We start from the raw sequence: 20,182 nt of genomic DNA on the forward strand, positions 1-20,182 counted from the left end.
TACTTACGTGTGGACGTTCAAATTAAGAACTAAGGAGAGAGCTAGTAAATGGATTCTTGGTGGAGTGGCAATTCTATTACAAATCTAATTTTATAAATTAAATTATGGATTAAATATGCAATTAAAATAAAGATTTTCGAAATTGACAAAGAGTGTTGATATTCTTTTTCAAAACACAGTATTATTTTATGCAAGATAATATTTATATAAAAGAAGAATACAACGCATCTCTATGCACGATTACAATTTATTTCTCTATTTTAAATTTCTTTACAACTTACAAAAACATTAATCCGTACACACATTTTGTAACAAAACGATTGCATGATCGCGAATTTGAAATTAAATTTTTAAAATAAAAAATATAAATTATTACAATTTTATAAACATAGTTGTTTATTTGCGACATTAAAAACATTTTGTACACGTCAAAAATTGTTGGTATCAGTCATTATCTTCTATTAAACCCATATTTTTTCTTTTCATAATATAGATCAGTCTCTGAACTCCCAGGATTTATAACTTTTGGACAACCATCTCGCTGCAACAAAACAAATTTCAAATCTTAATCTATTACTACAAATTATAAGACATATATATGTCGGCTTAACGTTGGGATTGGGGGTAGAAGTGTTCGATGAATCTTAGTTGGTATTGGCCATCGATGCGGTGGATCAATGATGGAGTTTATTGACACAAGTTAGAGGTATTACAGCGTTGGTAGTTAATCACAATATTTAGATACTCGCGGCACTATGACAATGGTCTCGGGTCCGGTAACGAATGCGCGGTCAACGGGATGTCGAACGTGTATATTTCGTGAGAGGCTAAGTTATATTCTGGTTGTCACACAGAGCAAGCACTACGTACCTGAGAATTACTTGTATCGTCCTTAAGATCGTACGGAAGAGTGTCTCTCCATCATGGTGATGCTGTCGAGGAAAACTATGATGGGTGTGTCTAAGGGCACGAGATCATCGGATTCGTGGAGAAAAGTCTTCGTTCGGAAAATGAGAGAAATTGGTGTTACTGTTAATTGGTCAATTTCCATGTTGGTGGTTAGGGAAGGATGCTAGCAGCCCTTGAGAGAAAGTTGCTATCGGGTAGCGTCGTTCGTGAGAAAAATAGACTTCTACAATTTTCCCATAGTTGGAACAAAGACTGCTTGTCGGTTTGAAGGACTTTCGTTAAATAAATCTTAAGATTTATAGCGGGTCCTCGGGCTAGCTGAACATGTACTGTGGGTACGCGTCAACATCTGGTAATCGTCTTACTCGAAGAATAGAGTCTGCGCGTGGCGAGCCACGGGACAGAAACCATTGAAACGTTTACCGTCGTGCCCTGTCCCAAGTATTTCTTTTAAGGAGAGCTATAGAGTTACTTCATGCCTTTGTTAAACAAAACGTTCATCCCCTTGACCGCGACTACGTTCGGCAACTGGTTGTCGCCTCGAGCCCGAGCTCACTATCATAAATCTCAAATAAGTACAGTCGAATCGAATGACAACGGTTTTCTTAATACGACTATGGTGGAATCTAAATTACAGTACTAGGTGTCTTCCCAAAGTTCCGTTGGGAAGGTTCCGGCGCTCTTTCATCTCCGACACGGCCATTCTGACTATCACATGTCCTCGGGTGTAACTAAAATATTGAGTTTCCTAACATTAGACTCGATACAATTAACATTATTCGCAAATTAAATAGATGTTCGAATAAGGCAAGGGTCCAGTGTAGCAACAAATCCTGTTCGGGGGTTTGGCAGCAAAGAAATAAAAGATAATGAAAATTAGTAGCGTTATAGTTGGTATTCAAGGTGATAGTTGCATCCTGCAGGTTATCAGTTGGATCGTAACGGCATAATGGACCACTTTCGATTTCGCACTCCAAAGGATCTCGGTCTTCTGGATCGTAAGAGCACATAGAGCTTCGTTCCACGATCTCAGCGAGTTTTACCATATTGTCGCCCCGAAAAGCATGCAAGTCACATCGCATGTTCTCACTGAGCCTTATCATACTATCACCACAAAAAGCGTGTGAACCACATCACACGTTCTCTCTGAGCTTTATCACATTATCGTCCCGAAACACGTGCGAAGTCGCTCTGCCGGGAGTTATTGGCATAGTGCTACTGATCTTCCGAGATCGAAGTACTCATATCGTCATGGTCACTGTTATTGTCATCACTACAGACATCCAACTCGGGAGAGATGCGACAATCTGGCATTTTCCTCAACCCGTCATGACTGTACTTGTACAATCGCTTACCGTCTAATGTCTCTAAGATATGCCTGTCCCCTTCCAAGACTTCTGCTATTACAAGTGGACCTCTAAATTTTGGATCTAGTTTGGTTTGATTTCTTTCCTCATTCTTGCGTAATACGAAATCACCGAGGGTAAACCTAACCACTCTAGCTTTAGCTTTGTCGAACTTGTCTTTCGTGTATTTAGCATTCGTTTCTATCCCTTTTATTGCCAGTCGTCTTACATTGGAGATACCGATTTCCTTCACTTCGATGTTACCGGGTAACAACAGATCGTATGATTTTGCCGTTCTACCTATTAGTAGTTCTAATGCTCTCGAGTTTGTCACGCGGTTAGTGGTGCAATTCAAAGCCAACTGTATTTCCCCAATCGCGTCTTGCCACGACCGCCCGGTCGTTTCTACTGTCGTGAACACGTTTTTTCAACGTGACCATAACACGCTCTACCTGTCCATTAGCTCTACTGGCACCTGTCACTATCAAGTGGACTTTAATTCGTTTGCTTTCGCAGAACTCTCGAAACTCTTTACCCGTAAAACATCTTCCCTAGTCCGCTATTATCTGACAGGGACTCCCGAATAAAAATATAGCGGATTTAAGCGCTTTAATGGTGTTATGGGAATCCATCTTACGAGTATGATGCAGGTATACAAATTTAGTGAAGGCGTCGATCAACACAATGACGTGAAGTGGTATGTCGTGATAGGTGTAGAAGGAATGCTCAGATGTTTCAACAAAAAACGTTTATTAACTCAACAACTGACGTACAATAACAACAAGCAACAAACAACAATTAACACAAGTAACGATTAACAATTAACAGTTAACACGCTTGGTAACGATCAGTGCTTAACGTAGGTAATAGGAAGTAGAACGCTCGTATTATGTAATCCTTCGCACTTCGCAGCTCGGGGCAGACTGAATCTCTTTGATTCAAAAGCCACGCTGATTCCTTTCTTTGTTAGCCATCGATATCGCGCGCGTTTGTTTAGAAGTCCGCGACGACTGCCACGTGTGCGGTCTCCCGAAAGTTCGGCGAAGGAGCCGTAGGGATATCGATGACACCTAAGGCTCGTCGGCATAGCGCTTTTAAGATAAAGCGCCTCGTGCCGCGTAACCGTTGGAAATTTCCGAGGTCGAGTGTCGCCACAGTACCCCCTTACCAGTGACGTTACAATTTTTTTTTTTTTTTTTACAAATGTCGGGGTTGATTCCGCATTCGACGACTTTTAACGCCTAACCGAAACCTGCCTGGGAAATCGGACTCTACGCCCTGATCGCGTAACGTGTCTATTCCGAGCGTTTTCTTCGTTCGTCCGGTTGTTGTCGGCTATATCGCTTTCGTCGCGGGCGTTCATTTGATCGGTGTTTTGTTCGTACCGAAGCCTCATCGGAATCGACACGTTACGAGTCTCGGCGGTTCTTTGTTCGAGGTCCTCCGGTATGATAAAAGCGGGCTTTAAGCGGTCTATGGAGACCGTCACGTCGCGATTATTTATCTTTAACGTGTAATTTTTTTCGCCTCTTTGGATTATCTTAAATGGCCCGTCATAAGGCGGCTGTAAGGGACCTCCGATCGCGTCGTGGCGCAAGAATACGTACGGCGAAGATTCTAACTCGCGAAAAACGAAAAACTTCTTTTCACCGTGTCGCGTAACCGGGTGCGGTCTGACGTTGCCCATTTGTTCCTTTAGTCGGCTCGCGTATTCCGAATTGGCCCGTTGATTCGTCGGTAAGAAAAATTCTGCCGGCAATCGTATGCCGGTGCCGTAAATCATTTCGGCCGCCGTTGCGTTGAGGTCCTCCTTGATAGCGGTTCGAATGCCTAACAAAACTATTGGCAAAATGTCGACCCAGTTGCTCGTGTCGTGGCACTTGATTGCCGCTTTGAGTTGTCGATGGAGGCGCTCTACCATCCCGTTGGACGCAGGATGATAGGCCGTCGTGCGTAGATGTTTGACGCCGAGCAACCGGCATAATTCCTCGAATAAGCGCGATTCGAATTAACGTCCTTGATCGGTTGTAATTTTCAAAGGTACGCCAAAACGAGATATCCAGGTCGAAAGGAGGGCCGTAGCAACGGTTGACGCTTCCATGTCGGCGATAGGGATTGCTTCGGGCTAACGCGAAAAACGGTCGATACACGTTAGACAATATCGGTACCCCTGCGAATATTGCATGGCGATAATGTCCACGTGTATGTGCTCTAACCGGCCTGCTAACGTTCCGAACGTTCCGACGGGTGAGGATACGTGCCTGGTGACTTTGCATCGTTGACAAGGGATGCATTGTCGTGTCCATGTCCGGCAATCTTGGTTCATGGACGGCCAGACGAAACGCGTTATCACCAGCTTTTGGGTGGCGCGTATCCCGGGGTGGGAAAGTCCGTGGAGCGAGTTAAATATGTCACGCCGCAAGGATTTCGGTACGTACGGTCGTACAATGTCTCCTGGCACATCGCAATATAATTCTACGTTGTGACCAGGGAAGCGCACTCTCTTTAATCGCAACGCGCACGTGCCGGTGTTAACAATGTCGCGTAGTTCGTCGTCGCTTTCCTGCGCGGCGGCGAGAGTTCGGTGGTCCACAGACATTCCTATCGCTTCGATGCGTGATAAAGCGTCGGCTACGTTATTGTTGGGCCCCTTTATGTATCGGATGTCGGTCGTGAATTGCCCGATGTAATCCAAGTGTCGGAATTGTCGCGGCGAGCACTTGTCGGGGTTTTGTTTGAAGGAATACGTAAGGGGTTTGTGATTTGTGTAAATTATAAAATGCCTCCCTTCTAAGGCATGTCGGAAACGCTTGACCGCCGTGTATATTGCCAGTAGTTCGCGGTCGTACGCGCTATATTTTCGCTGGGCGGAACTCAACGGTTTAGTGAGGAACCCTAACGGCTGCCAAGAGTCGTTGACGCGTTGCTGGAGTACCGCTCCTACTGCATAGTCGGATGCGTCTACCGCGAGGCTAACGGGAGCGCCAGGTATCGGGTGCGCTAACATCGTGGCGTTAGCTAGGGCGCGTTTCGATTCGCGGAAACTAGCTTCGGATTGCTTCGACCATTCGATGGGCGCGTTGCCCTTTTTTCCTCCTTTTAACAGGTCGTTTAGCGGCTGGAAAATTTTTGCTGCCCCCGGTATGAAACGTCGGTAGAAGTTAATCATACCGAGGTACCTGCGTAGTGCTTTAACGGTCTCGGGGAGCGGTACTTCTACAATGGCGTCAACACGTTCTGCAAGCGGCTTTATTCCGAATGCGTTTACGGTGTGTCCCAGGAATGTGATCTCGTTCACACCGAATTCGCACTTTCCGGGGTTGATGACTACCCCGTAATGATTCAGGCGTTGGAAGAGCATTCGGAGGTGTTCGCGGTGCTGCTCTTCGGTTTCGGAGGCGATTAGAAAGTCGTCGATGTACGCGAACACGAAATCTAAACCTCGGGTGATTTCATCGACAAACCTTTGACACGTTTGCGCGGCGTTTCGAAGCCCAAACATCATGTTGGTTGCTTCGGAAAGTCCGAAGGGTGTCGTGATCGCGGTTTTCCTGACGTCTTCGGGCGCGATCGGGATTTGATGGTAAGCGCGGATGAGATCGATTTTTGAAAAATAAACGCGTACCGTGCAGGTGTTGCGCGAAATCCTCTATATGCGGGGGGGGGGTGGGAATACTTGTCGGGCACAGTGCGGGCGTTCAACGCACGATAATCGCCGCATGGTCGTAGATTTCCGTCCTTCTTGGGTACGATGTGTAGGGGTGATGCCCACGGGCTTTTCGATGGCCGCATCACTCCTTGCTCGATCATGGTTGCGAACTCTGCCTTGACTTGCTTGAGTCGATCTGGTGCGAGGCGGCGAGGCTTGCAGGAGCCGGGGGGGCGGGTGTGGTTTCGATATGGTGTACCACAGCGTGTCGAATTTTCTCCCGTCCGAAGGCCGATGGACGGGTTAGATCTGGAAACTCCGCCAAAAGTCGATGGTAGACCGTTTCGCCGTATACGGTTTTGATGGACATCTCCTTAGTCGAGGCGGGATATCCTTTTGATGCCAGTTGGGTTGTGGTGTCGAGGAGTCGTCTGTTTCGCGGGTCCACGAGCAACCCATAGTGGCTCAGAAAGTCTACCCCGATGATAGGCGTCTGGACGTCGGCTATCACGAAACGCCATTCGAAGGGCCGACGTAACGATAAGTCGAGGGACATCATAATAGTACCGTAGATCGCGATTCGCGTTCCGTTGGCTGCGAACAGCTCGTAATCAGTTTTGTTCACCTGTTCGCGTATCCTGCTGCGCGGATACACACACGTGTCGGCGCCGGTGTCTACGAGGAACGATATTCTCGTCTTCCTATCCCTGACGAAGATGCGGCGGGTACCCAAGCCGTCGTCGTTGGCCGCGTTTACGGACGGCTGGTCGCGTTTCCCGAATTCCACGTGCATGGGGAACGACAGCCCCTCGCGCGATCTCCGAACGTCGCATGGTAATAACAAAGGCCGTCTTTCGGCGGCGGGTCTCGGGACCGCGAACGGCGGCGGTAACGCGTACGTTGCCGTGGTCGTGATCGTGGACGGCGTTGATTACTAACGCTTAACGCCTGCACCTGAACTCGCATCTGTGTCATCTGCTCGCTCAATGTGTTGAATGCGGCGACCCACGGTTCGTTTATACCCGGCGCCTGATGGGATTGCCGCTGCTATCCGGGAGGTACGCTGGTGATCCTGTTGAAACTCCCCAGCGATGAGGTCCGCCTGGTGCAATAGCCGTTCCGAGTCTGAGTCGTCCACGGCTACGAGGATACGCCGTATATTATCGGGTAATCGGGTCCGCCACAGCGAGAGGACGAAATCGTCTGGGGTGGAGAGGCTCGCGAGATTTCTCAAATGTTGATAAAATTCAGATGGCTTTCGGTCGCCCATCTCCTCGCTCTCCACAAGTTTTTTCACCCATGTGTTGTCTGTGTCGGTTAGTGCGAGAATAAGCGCACGTTTTAATTTCTCATAACTACCTGCTGATGGTGGGGTGTCCAGTAAATCTTCAACGTGCTGCACGTTACGGCCCTCGAGGCATTTAACGAGAGTCACGAATTTAGTTTCGTCATCTGTGATCTGCGCTAGACGGAATTGCCTCTCCAAGAAGGCGAACCATCCTTTAGTGTTCTCTGGCAGCAGAGGAAACATAGCGATCGTCGGGTTGGCACCCTTTCCCGAATTGTCGTTTTCCATCGCACTGACGCACTTCCTTCGCGTTGCGGGAATAACTTAGTGGCACTATCACGTCACTCACCTCTTTCTGAATAAATCACGTCGGGGTCACCAATTTGAGGTGATGAGGCGTGATAGGTATTGAAGAATCACTCGGTGTTATTTAACAATAATTGTTTATTTGCTTGTGTTCGTGGTATACACTAGCGCGGTGAAAACACGGTACAATTATCGGTTCGAGAGTACAAGTTCAAACTCGGCGCGGTACTTTACGCGGTGGTTCGAGTCGAGACGATTGCACAGATGTCCAGAGATTCAGATTCGCTATTATGTACGACTGCGGACAAACAATTCCGATAAACGTCTTCCAACTTGCTTCGCGGCTCGCGATAGCTCCGAATGAATTTGTGACGCGATGATGCTCCTTAGGAAAACTGTGTTTGGGTGTGTCTAAGGATACGGGATCATCGGATTCGTTAAGAAAAGTGTTGGTTCAGAGAGTGAGGGAAATGGACGTCGCTGTTAATTGGCTAAATTGTGAGTTGGTAGTTGGAAAGGGATGGTAACTGCCCTTGAGAGAGAGTTGCTAGCGAGGAGCGTCGTACGTGAGAAAAAGCAGATTTCCCGTAGTAGGTGGTATGTGTAGAGACTATTGAGACAAAGACTATTTGTCCCTTTAGAGAATCTTAGCTGCATGAATTCTAAGATTTATAGCGGGTCCTTAGGCTCGACGTAAATATTCGGCTAGAATGTATCGACATCTGGCAATCATCTCGTTCGAAGGGTAGAGTCTTTGTGTAGCGAGACACGAGACAGAAACCGTTGGGAAGTTTGCTGTCGAGTGCCGCTACACTATACGCCATTTCTGTTTGCCTGATGCGTCTGATTTCTTGGGTACTACCCATACTGGACTGTTGTAAGGAGAATCTGATTCTTCAATGATATTTTTATCTAACATTTTTTTCATTTGTTTTTCAATTTCTGCTTTATGGGCTTCGGGAGGTCGGTACGATTTGGTATTGACGATTTTGTTTTCGCGTAGGGTGATAGTGTGTTTTGTTAGGTTGGTACAAGGTAGGGTATCGAATTCTAGGTCAAATACGTCTATGTAATGTGGGAGGATCTTTTCGATAGAAATACGAAATTTGTCTTCAATATGGTCTAGTCTAATTATTTGTTTCATTTTAGCAATTTTATCGAGATCGTGTTCATAAGAAAGATCATTGGTGATTATAGTTGGTTGCTCACCAGTATTGCAGAAACATACTCTCGTCGGAACATTATCCAGATAAATTGTTTCGATTTTGGTTTGCCCTGGGAGAATGGTTTTCGGCGCCTGAAAAAATATTTCGTTCCCGTTTAGTTGTATTGATTCGTTGTTAATTTGGTATGAGTAGTTAGAGAGCATAGATAAACCAATTATTCCGTCTTCTATTAAAGGAAAATCATCTGGCACAACGTGAAATGTGTTCATGATGTTAAAGAATTGAAAGTCTACTGTTTCGTCAGTTTGGTATTTGTCATTGTCCATGTAAAATGTTTTAGCTACTGTCTTTTTAGGTTTAAATGTGGCACTTGATCTTTTAACTAAATTTATTCCTGCATTTCGGTATCAATTAAATATCGTTTGATTTCTGTTCCTGATCGAACTCCAATGGATAGAAGTTTCCCTGTTGTTGCGTGTACTCGTATGACGTCTCTCGAGGTTCTGGTAGTGCTGTTTCCTCTTCTCGTCCCGCATTCTCCATGTTTATATTGTAGCTATGCACTGGCGGAAGATTTCGCTGGCTTGCCGGTTGAAAATTTCGGCAGTAATTTGCGGTATGTCCTATTTGGTTGCACTCGGGTGTAACTAAAATATTGAGTTTTCTAACATTAGACTCGATATGATTAACATTATTTAGAATTAAACTAAATGGTCGAATAAGGCAAGGGTCCAGTGTAGCAACAAATCCTGTTCGGGGGTTTGGCAGCAAAGAAATAAAAGATAATGAAAATTAGTAGCGTTATAGTTGGTATTCAAGGTGATAGTTGTATCCTGCAGGTTATCAGACGGATCGTAACGGCATGATGGACCATTTTCGATTTCGCACTCCAAAGGATGTCGGTCTTCTGGATCGTAAGAGCACATAGAGCTTCGTTCCACGATCTCACCGAGTTTTACCATATTGTCGCCCCGAAAAGCATGCAAGTCACATCGCATGTTCTCACTGAGCCTTATCATACTATCACCACAAAAAGCGTATGAACCACATCACACGTTCTCTCTGAGCTTTATCACATTATCGTCCCGAAACACGTGCGAAGTCGCTCTGCCGGGAGTTATTGGCATAGTGCTACTGATCTTCCGAGATCGAAGTACTCATATCGTCATGGTCACTGTTATTGTCATCACTACAGACATCCAACTCGGGAGGGATGCGACAATCTGGCATTTTCCTCAACCCGTCATGACTGTACTTGTACAATCGCTTACCGTCTAATGTCTCTAAGATATGCCTGTCCCCTTCCAAGACTTCTGCTATTACAAGTGGACCTCTAAATTTTGGATCTAGTTTGGTTTGATTTCTTTCCTCATTCTTGCGTAATACGAAATCACCGAGGGTAAACCTAACCACTCTAGCTTTAGCTTTGTCGAACTTATCTTTCGTGTATTTAGCATTCGTTTCTATCCCTTTTATTGCCAGTCGTCTTACACATCGTCATGCACATGGTTAATAACGGACCATCTAAAGCCTCTCGGGACAATGGGCAAGCAGAGGGTTGTGCCCCGCCGCTGCACTTTGCGGTAAAGGGTACCTGCACGCAACTCATAAGTATTCGCGATATCTTCCGCGAGTTCGTCGTTTCGTAGTTTGCGGGTGATTTCTATAATTTGCGGGTCGCGACGCTGTTCGGCTAGTAGCCAGTCTTCCGGTATTTCGGCCAGATTGTTTTCTTTCTCCGCGATTTTATCAACTTTACGGTGGTCTAAGTCTACGGGGTTTCGCGAGAAGAAATCTACGTGGGCCATCTTCTTACCCTCTCGATACATAATGTCGAAGGTGAACGTCTGCAAGTAAGCCCACAACCTGTGGACTCTGTCACTTAAACGTACTTTATTACTTGACGCTTTCAGCGAGTTGCAATCCGTAACGACAAGAAATTCCCGTCCATGTAGGTAGTGACGGAAATGCTTGATGGCGTTTACGACTATCAACGTCTTTAGTTCGTAGGAATGATACCCAGATTCCGCAGGGGTAGTTCTTTTACTGTAGTACTCGATTACTCTATTTTTGCCGTCGACCTTATGCATCAAAATCGCCCCGTAACCCTCCGAGCTAGCGTCAGTGTGTAGTTCTATCGGGCAATTGGGGTTAAATATCATTAGCACCGGCGCGTCTGTCAGGATGGAAACTACCTGCTGTCTTATTTTATCGTGTCTATCGGTCCATGTTATACTTTTGTTACCTGAGGTGAGCGCATACAAGGGTTTCATCATCTGTGAGAATTTAGGGACGAACCTGCGGAAATACGAAGCTAACCCGATGAATTGCCTGATCTGGGTGACGGTCATTGGCGCAGGTAAGGAACTTGGGGCGTGTATTTTACCCGGGTTCGGGCGAACTTCTCCGTTGTGGATCACATACCCCAAGTAAAGTACCGATGTCTTCAGAAAAGAACATTTCGCGAAGTTGAAGGAAAATTCGGCTTTCACAAGAGTATCTAATACGGTGTTCAATCTTTCTAGAGCTTGATCTATCGAGTCGGCAATAATTAGGACGTCATCTAAATAAACAACGACGTATGAATACGCGAGGTCGCCTAAGGCGTTGAAAATGGCCCTCTGAAAAACGGACGGTGCATTTTTCAATCCGAACGGCATCGTTACATACTCATATTGTCCGTCGGGTGTAACGAACGCTGTGTACTCTGTCGAGTTTGGATGTATGGGAATTTGAAGGAACCCGCTGGCCATGTCCAGGCTAATAAAGTACTTCGCCTTCTGCAATCTCGTGATTTGATCTGAGATAAGGGGTAGGGGATACCGATCCGCGACCGTATTTTTATTTAGCGCTCGGAAGTCTACGCACAGTCTATCTGAGCCATCCTTCTTCTTCACGAGCAACATAGTGCTCGCCAATGGTGACTTACTGGGCCTTATAATGTTTGCTCTAATTAGTTAGCTGATTCTCTCCCGCACGGTTCTCCGCTCTTCCTCGCTAAGTCTGTAAGGACTTCTTTGGACGGTGACGTTAGGGTCGATTAGTCGTATTTCTAGCTGGCCCGTACTTACGCGAGTACGTGGGAAACCCGTAATGAACGAATTTTTGAACTTTTCGAGAATAGAAATCAATCGGCCTTTATCGTTACCAAGTACCTCAGTGTCTATTTCACTAAGATCGATCTCGTTTTCGACGGTCTCATTACAGGCGTTAACTATCTTCGTTTTGCAAATATCGAGGCTGTCGGGCGTAATACGTACGTCGAAGCCTTGACTTAGAATTTCGCGACCAATCATGATATCATATTTTAAGTGACTATCAGGGAGGACGTGAAAAGTTATCTCCAATGTAAGACCGTTGATACATATGGTGGACAAAATCTGTGACGTACTCTTAACACATGTATTCTCTATCCCTCGCATTACTACTATATCGGTCATTCTTCTGCCGGAAAATTTCGGGGCTACGGATTCCTGAAGTAACGAGCATTCGACTCCAGAATCGAAGCAAAATGGGAACGACTCACCCTGGTGACTCAGTTTACCGGTTGAGGCCTCCACCACGCAGAATCCGACTCGACGTTCCTTGTCGTTGCTGTCTCTTCCCTCCTTCCGCAACGGGCAGTCAGGTGCGATGTGGCCCTCCGCTTGGCACTTGAAGCAAACCACCTTGGACGATGTAGCCGGTCGGCTTTCTTCTGGGCGTCGTGTCTTCGGTTTTTCGGTCCGCATTCTCTTGCGGCACTCGGTCATTTTATGTCCGGGAATTCCACAGTGGTAGCACCTAGCTCGGTCCATTGTCCTGCTTCGTTTTACTCCAGGTTCCGTCGGTGGATCGCTTGACGAAGAAGTCAGCCCCTTCTTAGCGTACGAGAAAGCCCGCATCTCTTCATAGAATTGCTCCCGGGTCCGGATGTTACGCGTGAATGCTAGCCGCTCGGCCTCCTTGTCCGATAAACGCAATCGATAAAGGACGAAAGTGTTAACTGTTTCGATCATGGTTAGATTTTCCCATCTCGACCATAGGAGAGAGTGAAGACGATGGCCGAAAGCCCCCGTGGTTTCGTCCTCCAGTTGCTGTTCATTGAGGAATCCGACCATCATTGAGGTTATTGTCTCCGTGGTGCCAAAACGCGAGAGAAAATATTCGGTAAATTTTGTCCAAGTAAGACCATCGACCGGAATTTGCGAAAGCCGCCGTGCTGCAGTACCTTCCAGAGCACTGCTTAAAAGGAGATATAGGTCGCTATATCTTGTATAGACCTCGAAATTTCTTGTTGAGTTTTTGAATGTTTCTTCTCTGTCTCTTTTTAGGTTTATCTTATTCTCCATTATACCCTTAGGGACGATTTCAATCATTTTTCCATACAGTAAATGATTTGGAGCAAATCCCGTTACACTGTGTCTGGTGTTATTGTACTCTTCTACGCTTTCTTCTGCGATTTTTGTCCAGTTTCTTTTTTTTCCGAATTGATTTTACATCTGATCCTGTTTACTAATGTTTGATTTACCCTCTCGTTCAGTCCATTGGAGGATGGACAGTCTGTCGAGTTTCATTGGTTCTTGCCTTTATTCTTATTTATTCCAACGGTTTATGATCTGAAAGGACAGTGAAATATCTATCGATTAACCAATGTTGCCAGTACTGAATCGCCTCTTTAATAGCGAGCTTCTGCGTCTTTTGTGCGGGAAGTCCTATGATGCTGTTAGTGTCTTTGGTTGTCTTTTGAATTATGATTATCTGTTCGATTCAATGCTAAGCTGAATTTATGGCGGGCTCCGCCTCCTTGCTTTCGGTTTCACTGTCGGCGTCCTGTAAAGTTCACGGCCAACCGACGAGAACGAGTGCACTCAGCGCGGTATGCGCGTTGGCTTAAATAACTGGTTTTCTTATTTATTTTTAATGTGCAAAAAGATAATAAACATAATTAAAAGAAACGTAAGTACATTGAGTAAAAGAAACATAATTTAACATTGTAAATATTGTAAATAATTCTACAGGAGCAACAGTAGTTCTTCATCGAGCAACCGTGGCAGTCCGGGAGTGGTCTGAGTGAAGCATTCAAAAACAGCAAGAGAGTCTTGCCCGTTTACAAGAGGATATGTTACGTTTGTCTATGCAAAGTGACGAAACAAATAGATACTGGGTAACAGAATTCGGAAGTCTTGGGAGAACCGTCGCAGAGCTACGGACTGGGTTCGGATCCCTTGCGACCGATGATTCTGGTTCCATCATTACCGAAAGCAACGAAAGTAAATCGACGGCGATTAATCGCACCGGGAGTACGGTTAGGGCACGCGAACCGACCGGGTTAACGGTTCCAGGCATCCCACCTGCGCACTTCGACACCGAACAACCCGAGGTTGAAAAAAGAGGCTATTTTCCACCTGCTCTTTCCACTCTACGAGTTAAGGATGCAATACGTTGTATTCCAATGCTCAACGGAGACGATGACGTAGGTGTGGAAGAATTCATCAAAGAAGTGAGCAGTATGAAAGACCGTTGCATGGAGCAAGATTTAATGCTAAAAGCAATAAAGGTAGAAAAAATCGTAGGAAAAGCAGCTCAAAGTATCCGCAACATCCCCATTGAGTGCTACAGTGATCTGTACAACGCACTGAGGAACAATGTGGCAGCTCAAGTGACTTCGGAAGAATATCGGGAACAATTAAAAGAGTTGAGACAGGGACGGGAAGAATCAGTGCAGAGTTTTAATATTCGGTTCATAAGAATACTCAACCGTTTACTATACGCAGTAACCAACGAGTACCCACATCCACTTCTACGCAAGCTAATGATCGAAGAAACTACAAAGAAAATTGTCCGTGTGTACCTAAAGGAACTCAGGCGCGACATAGGTCGAACATTATTAATCATTGAACTCGTGAATCTTGAAGAAGCTGAAAAGAAAGCAGCCAACTTAGAACGCTACTCGCGAGAAGAACGGCAAGCCAATTGCTCAAGTAGTCGCTTGCCTTCCGCTAGTAATCGCCTCAACAATCAATCAATGCAGGTAAGACTAAACGAGAGGGTAAATCAAACATTAGTAAACAGGATCAGATGTAAAATCAATTCGGAAAAAAAAGAAACTGGACAAAAATCGCAGAAGAAAGCGTAGAAGAGTACAATAACACCAGACACAGTGTAACGGAATTTGTTCCAAATCATTTACTGTATGGAAAAATGATTGAAATCGTCCCTAAGGAAATAATGGAGAATAAGATAAACCTAAAAAGAGACAGAGAAGAAGCATTCAAAAACTCAACAAGAAATTTCGAGGTCTATACAAGATATAGCGATCTATATCTCCTTTTAAGCAGTGCTCTGGAAGGTACTGCAGCACGGCGGCTTTCGCAAATTCCGGTCGATGGTCTTACTTGGACAAAATTTACCGAATATTTTCTCTCGCGTTTTGGCACCACGGAGACAATAACCTCAATGATGGTCGGATTCCTCAATGAACAGCAACTGGAGGACGAAACCACGGGGGCTTTCGGCCATCGTCTTCACTCTCTCCTATGGTCGAGATGGGAAAATCTAACCATGATCGAAACAGTTAACACTTTCGTCCTTTATCGATTGCGTTTATCGGACAAGGAGGCCGAGCGGCTAGCATTCACGCGTAACATCCGGACGCGGGAGCAATTCTATGAAGAGATGCGGGCTTTCTCGTACGCTAAGAAGGGGCTGACTTCTTCGTCAAGCGATCCACCGACGGAACCTGGAGTAAAACGAAGCAGGACAATGGACCGAGCTAGGTGCTACCACTGTGGAATTCCCGGACATAAAATGACCGAGTGCCGCAAGAGAATGCGGACCGAAAAACCGAAGACACGACGCCCAGAAGAAAGCCGACCAGCTACATCGTCCAAGGTGGTTTGCTTCAAGTGCCAAGCGGAGGGCCACATCGCACCTGACTGCCCGTTGCGGAAGGAGGGAAGAGACAGCAACGACAAGGAACGTCGAGTCGGATTCTGCGTGGTGGAGGCCTCAACCGGTAAACTGAGTCACCAGGGTGAGTCGTTCCCATTTTGCTTCGATTCTGGAGTCGAATGCTCGTTAATTAAGGAATCCATAGCCCCGAAATTTTCCGGCAGAAGAATGACCGATATAGTAGTAATGCGAGGGATAGAGAATACATGTGTTAAGAGTACGTCACAGATTTTGTCCACCATATGTATCAACGGTCTTACATTGGAGATAACTTTTCACGTCCTCCCTGATAGTCACTTAAAATATGATATCATGATTGGTCGCGAAATTCTAAGTCAAAGCTTCGACGTACGTATTACGCCCGACAGCCTCGATATTTGCAAAACGAAGATAGTTAACGCCTGTAATGAGACCGTCGAAAACGAGATCGATCTTAGTGAAATAGACACTGAGGTACTTGGTAACGATAAAGGCCAATTGATTTCTCTTCTCGAAAAGTTCAAAAATTCGACACGCTGTGGTACACCATATCGAAACCACACCCGGCCCCCCCCGTCTCCTGCAAGCCTCGCCGCCTCGCACCAGATCGACTCAAGCAAGTCAAGGCAGAGTTCGCAACCATGATCGTGCAAGGAGTGATGCAGCCATCGAAAAGCCCGTGGGCATCACCCCTACACGTCGTACCCAAGAAGGACGGAAATCTACGACCATGCGGCGATTATCGTGCGTTGAACGCCCGCACTGTGCCCGACAAGTATTCCCACCCCCCCGCATATAGAGGATTTCGCGCAACACCTGCACGGTACGCGTTTTTTTTTCAAAAATCGATCTCATCCGCGCTTACCATCAAATCCCGATCGCGCCCGAAGACGTCAGGAAAACCGCGATCACGACACCCTTCGGACTTTCCGAAGCAACCAACATGATGTTTGGGCTTCGAAACGCCGCGCAAACGTGTCAAAGGTTTGTCGATGAAATCACCCGAGGTTTAGATTTCGTGTTCGCGTACATCGACGACTTTCTAATCGCCTCCGAAACCGAAGAGCAGCACCGCGAACACCTCCGAATGCTCTTCCAACGCCTGAATCATTACGGGGTAGTCATCAACCCCGGAAAGTGCGAATTCGGTGTGAACGAGATCACATTCCTGGGACACACCGTAAACGCATTCGGAATAAAGCCGCTTGCAGAACGTGTTGACGCCATTGTAGAAGTACCGCTCCCCGAGACCGTTAAAGCACTACGCAGGTACCTCGGTATGATTAACTTCTACCGACGTTTCATACCGGGGGCAGCAAAAATTTTCCAGCCGCTAAACGACCTGTTAAAAGGAGGAAAAAGGGGCAACGCGCCCATTGAATGGTCGAAGCAATCCGAAGCTAGTTTCCGCGAATCGAAACGCGCCCTAGCTAACGCCACGATGTTAACGCACCCGATACCTGGCGCTCCCGTTAGCCTCGCGGTAGACGCATCCGACTATGCAGTAGGAGCGGTACTCCAGCAACGCGTCAACGACTCTTAGCAGCCGTTAGGGTTCCTCACTAAACCGTTGAGTTCCGCCCAGCGAAAATATAGCGCGTACGACCGTTTTTCGCGTTGGCCCGAAGCAATCCCTATCGCCGACATGAAAGCGCCAACCGTTGCTACGGCCCTCCTTTCGACCTGGATATCTCATCTCGTTTTGGCGTACCTTTGAAAATTACAACCGATCAAGGACGTTAATTCGAATCGCGCTTATTCGAGGAATTATGCCGGTTGCTCGGCGTCAAACATCTACGCACGACGGCCTATCATCCTGCGTCCAACGGGATGGTAGAGCGCCTCCATCGACAACTCAAAGCGGCAATCAAGTGCCACGACACGAGCAACTGGGTCGACATTTTGCCAATAGTTTTGTTAGGCATTCGAACCGCTATCAAGGAGGACCTCAACGCAACGGCGGCCGAAATGATTTACGGCACCGGCATACGATTGCCGGCAGAATTTTTCTTACCGACGAATCAACGGGCCAATTCGGAATACGCGAGCCGACTAAAGGAACAAATGGGCAACGTCAGACCGCATCCGGTTACGCGACACGGTGAAAAGAAAATTTTCGTTTTTCGCGAGTTAGAATCTTCGCCGTACGTATTCTTGCGCCACGACGCGATCGGAGGTCCCTTACAGCCGCCTTATGACGGGCCATTTAAGATAATCCAAAGAGGCGAAAAAAATTACACGTTAAAGATAAATAATCGCGACGTGACGGTCTCCATAGACCGCTTAAAGCCCGCTTTTATCGTACCGGAGGACCTCGAACAAAGAACCGCCGAGACTCGTAACGTGTCGATTCCGATGAGGCTTCGGTACGAACAAAACACCGATCAAATGAACGCCCGCGACGAAAGCGATGTAGCCGACAACAACCGGACGAACGAAGAAAACGCTCGGAATAGACGCGTTACGTGATCAGGGCGTAGAGTCCGATTTCCCGATTGGTTTCAGGCAGGTTTCGGCTAGGCGTTAAAAGTCGCCGAATGCGGAATCAACCCCGACATTTGGTAAAAAAATTGTAACGTTGTCACTGGTAAGGGGGTACTGTAGCGGCACTCGACAGCAAACTTCCCAACGGTTTCTGTCTCGTGCCTCGCTACAGATAGAAGAGTATGAATACACAATCGAACACGTTAAAGGCAAAGAAAACCCAGTCGCAGATAGTTCATCTAGAATTCATGCGATTCAAAAAGTAGAAACCCCTGAAGGAACAGTAGTCTTAGATTTCTTACAACATTTTACGGAATGGAAAAAGAAATCCCAAAACGATTAGAAATGAAACCTAACGATCAATCTTTCTATCAATTAACTAAAACAGAATTAGAAGAGTTCGACGAGGCAATATGGTTACGGAAAATCGACAACATATTACGAAATAACAAAAAAGTAGGTATAGGAGACAACACGTTTGCAGAATTAGAAAAGAACCAGATCAAACATATGCTTCTATGTTTCAATGATACCCGATACCCTGTCATTTTTGCATGGGACCCAATCCAGGAATTAACCGAGGAAGAGATAGAAAAAATAATTCAGGAAAATCATAACGGTACGATAGGACATTTAGGAATCCAAAAGATATACCAAAGAATCAAAGAACGATGTAAGATCCAAAATTTAATAAGTAGAATCGAAGATCTCATTCAAAATTGTGACGTTTGCCAAAAAGAAAAACTAGTTAGAATACGACCTAAGGAAGAACCAGTAATTTCAGACACGCCTTTAAACCCCAACGACAAAATAGCCATGGACACTATACGACCAACGACAAAGAATAAGGAAACCAATTTATCCTATCAATTCACGACGAACTGACGAAATACTTGACGCTAGTTCCACTGAAGACACAACAAAGCGAATCCATTATTAACGCAATTAAATCATTATATTTATATAAACTCCCTAGAGTTCAAGTGTGATAGGAACTCTCTCGGTTTACGGACAGCACGACTCCTTTTCTTTCACGGACAGAGCGACTTTCTTTGTTTTACATTCATTTCCCAAACGGACGGACAGAGAGCAACATCAGAGATAATCAAGATTACAGAAGAAGGAGTAATTATTTAAAACATTGAAGATTGACGGAGAAAGATCGGCAGCTCAGGAGGTTGAAAATCGATTCTCGATTTTCAGCTAGACATTGCACAGAACTTGTTATTTATTGTTTAATGTTATTAATTGGTTCCTGTTTATTTAATTATTACTGTTATTAATTGTTGTTAATTATTAATTATTGTTTACTCCTGTATTTTATTTAAGTATTTTCACAATAAACTCCATTTTCAGATTTCAGAATCGGTCACTTGAATTACCCCGAGAGATAAACAATCTTACATTTATATATTCTCTGCTCCCAAGACAATCCTTACTGACCAAGGACAGAATTTTATTAGCGAGCTCATAACGAAATTTGACGAAGCTTTTAAGATTAAACATATCAAGACGACTAACTTTCACCCTCGATCCAACGGATCATTAGAACGTACTCACACAGTAGTTAAAGATCTAATTTATACTAGCCTACGAGATAACGATGATAAAGAATGGGATGAGATACTCAATGTTATATGTTTAGGGTATAATACAGCACTTCACGTAGGAACAGAATTTATCCCTTTTGAATTAACGTTCGGAAGAAAAGCTAATTTACCTTCCGCGATTGCAGAAACCACTACCTAACGTGTAATGATATGTCTTTTCCATGACAAAAAAAGTTGAACTAATATTTGAAGTTTACGAGACAAACACTAATACGTAGCGAGAAACGATACGCTCGAGATCAAAAAAAAAGGTCGTGCGAACTCAAACAATTTTCAAAGAAGGAGACTTTGTACTAATTCACAACGATCATAAGAAAGACAAAAGGGATACCGAATGGTTAGAACCATATCGAATACATCCAGTCAAAACATCTTATTATGAGATAATAATTGACAAGGTCGTTAAGAAAATTCACGGTAATAGGTTAGACATATTTTTCAAGACGTTCATCGTAACTACAACACTAATTTACGCTAAGCTTGGTGAAGGAATTAATTTTTTACCATTAGAA

General features: G+C 45.4%; 1 long non-coding RNA gene across 1 annotated transcript; it reads right to left on the reverse strand.

Annotated features, from left to right (window-relative positions):
• Positions 1-229: 229 nt before the first annotated feature.
• On the reverse strand, positions 230-8,754 carry LOC125386619. The gene is made up of 2 exons (XR_007226958.1): positions 8,708-8,754; positions 230-541 (listed from the first exon to the last, which is right to left on the reverse strand). It is a non-coding gene; the product is annotated as an uncharacterized LOC125386619 (long non-coding RNA).
• Positions 8,755-20,182: the final 11,428 nt, after the last annotated feature.

Source organism: Bombus terrestris, chromosome 17, assembly GCF_910591885.1.
Source record: "Bombus terrestris chromosome 17, iyBomTerr1.2, whole genome shotgun sequence".
Lineage (NCBI taxonomy): Eukaryota > Metazoa > Arthropoda > Insecta > Hymenoptera > Apidae > Bombus > Bombus terrestris.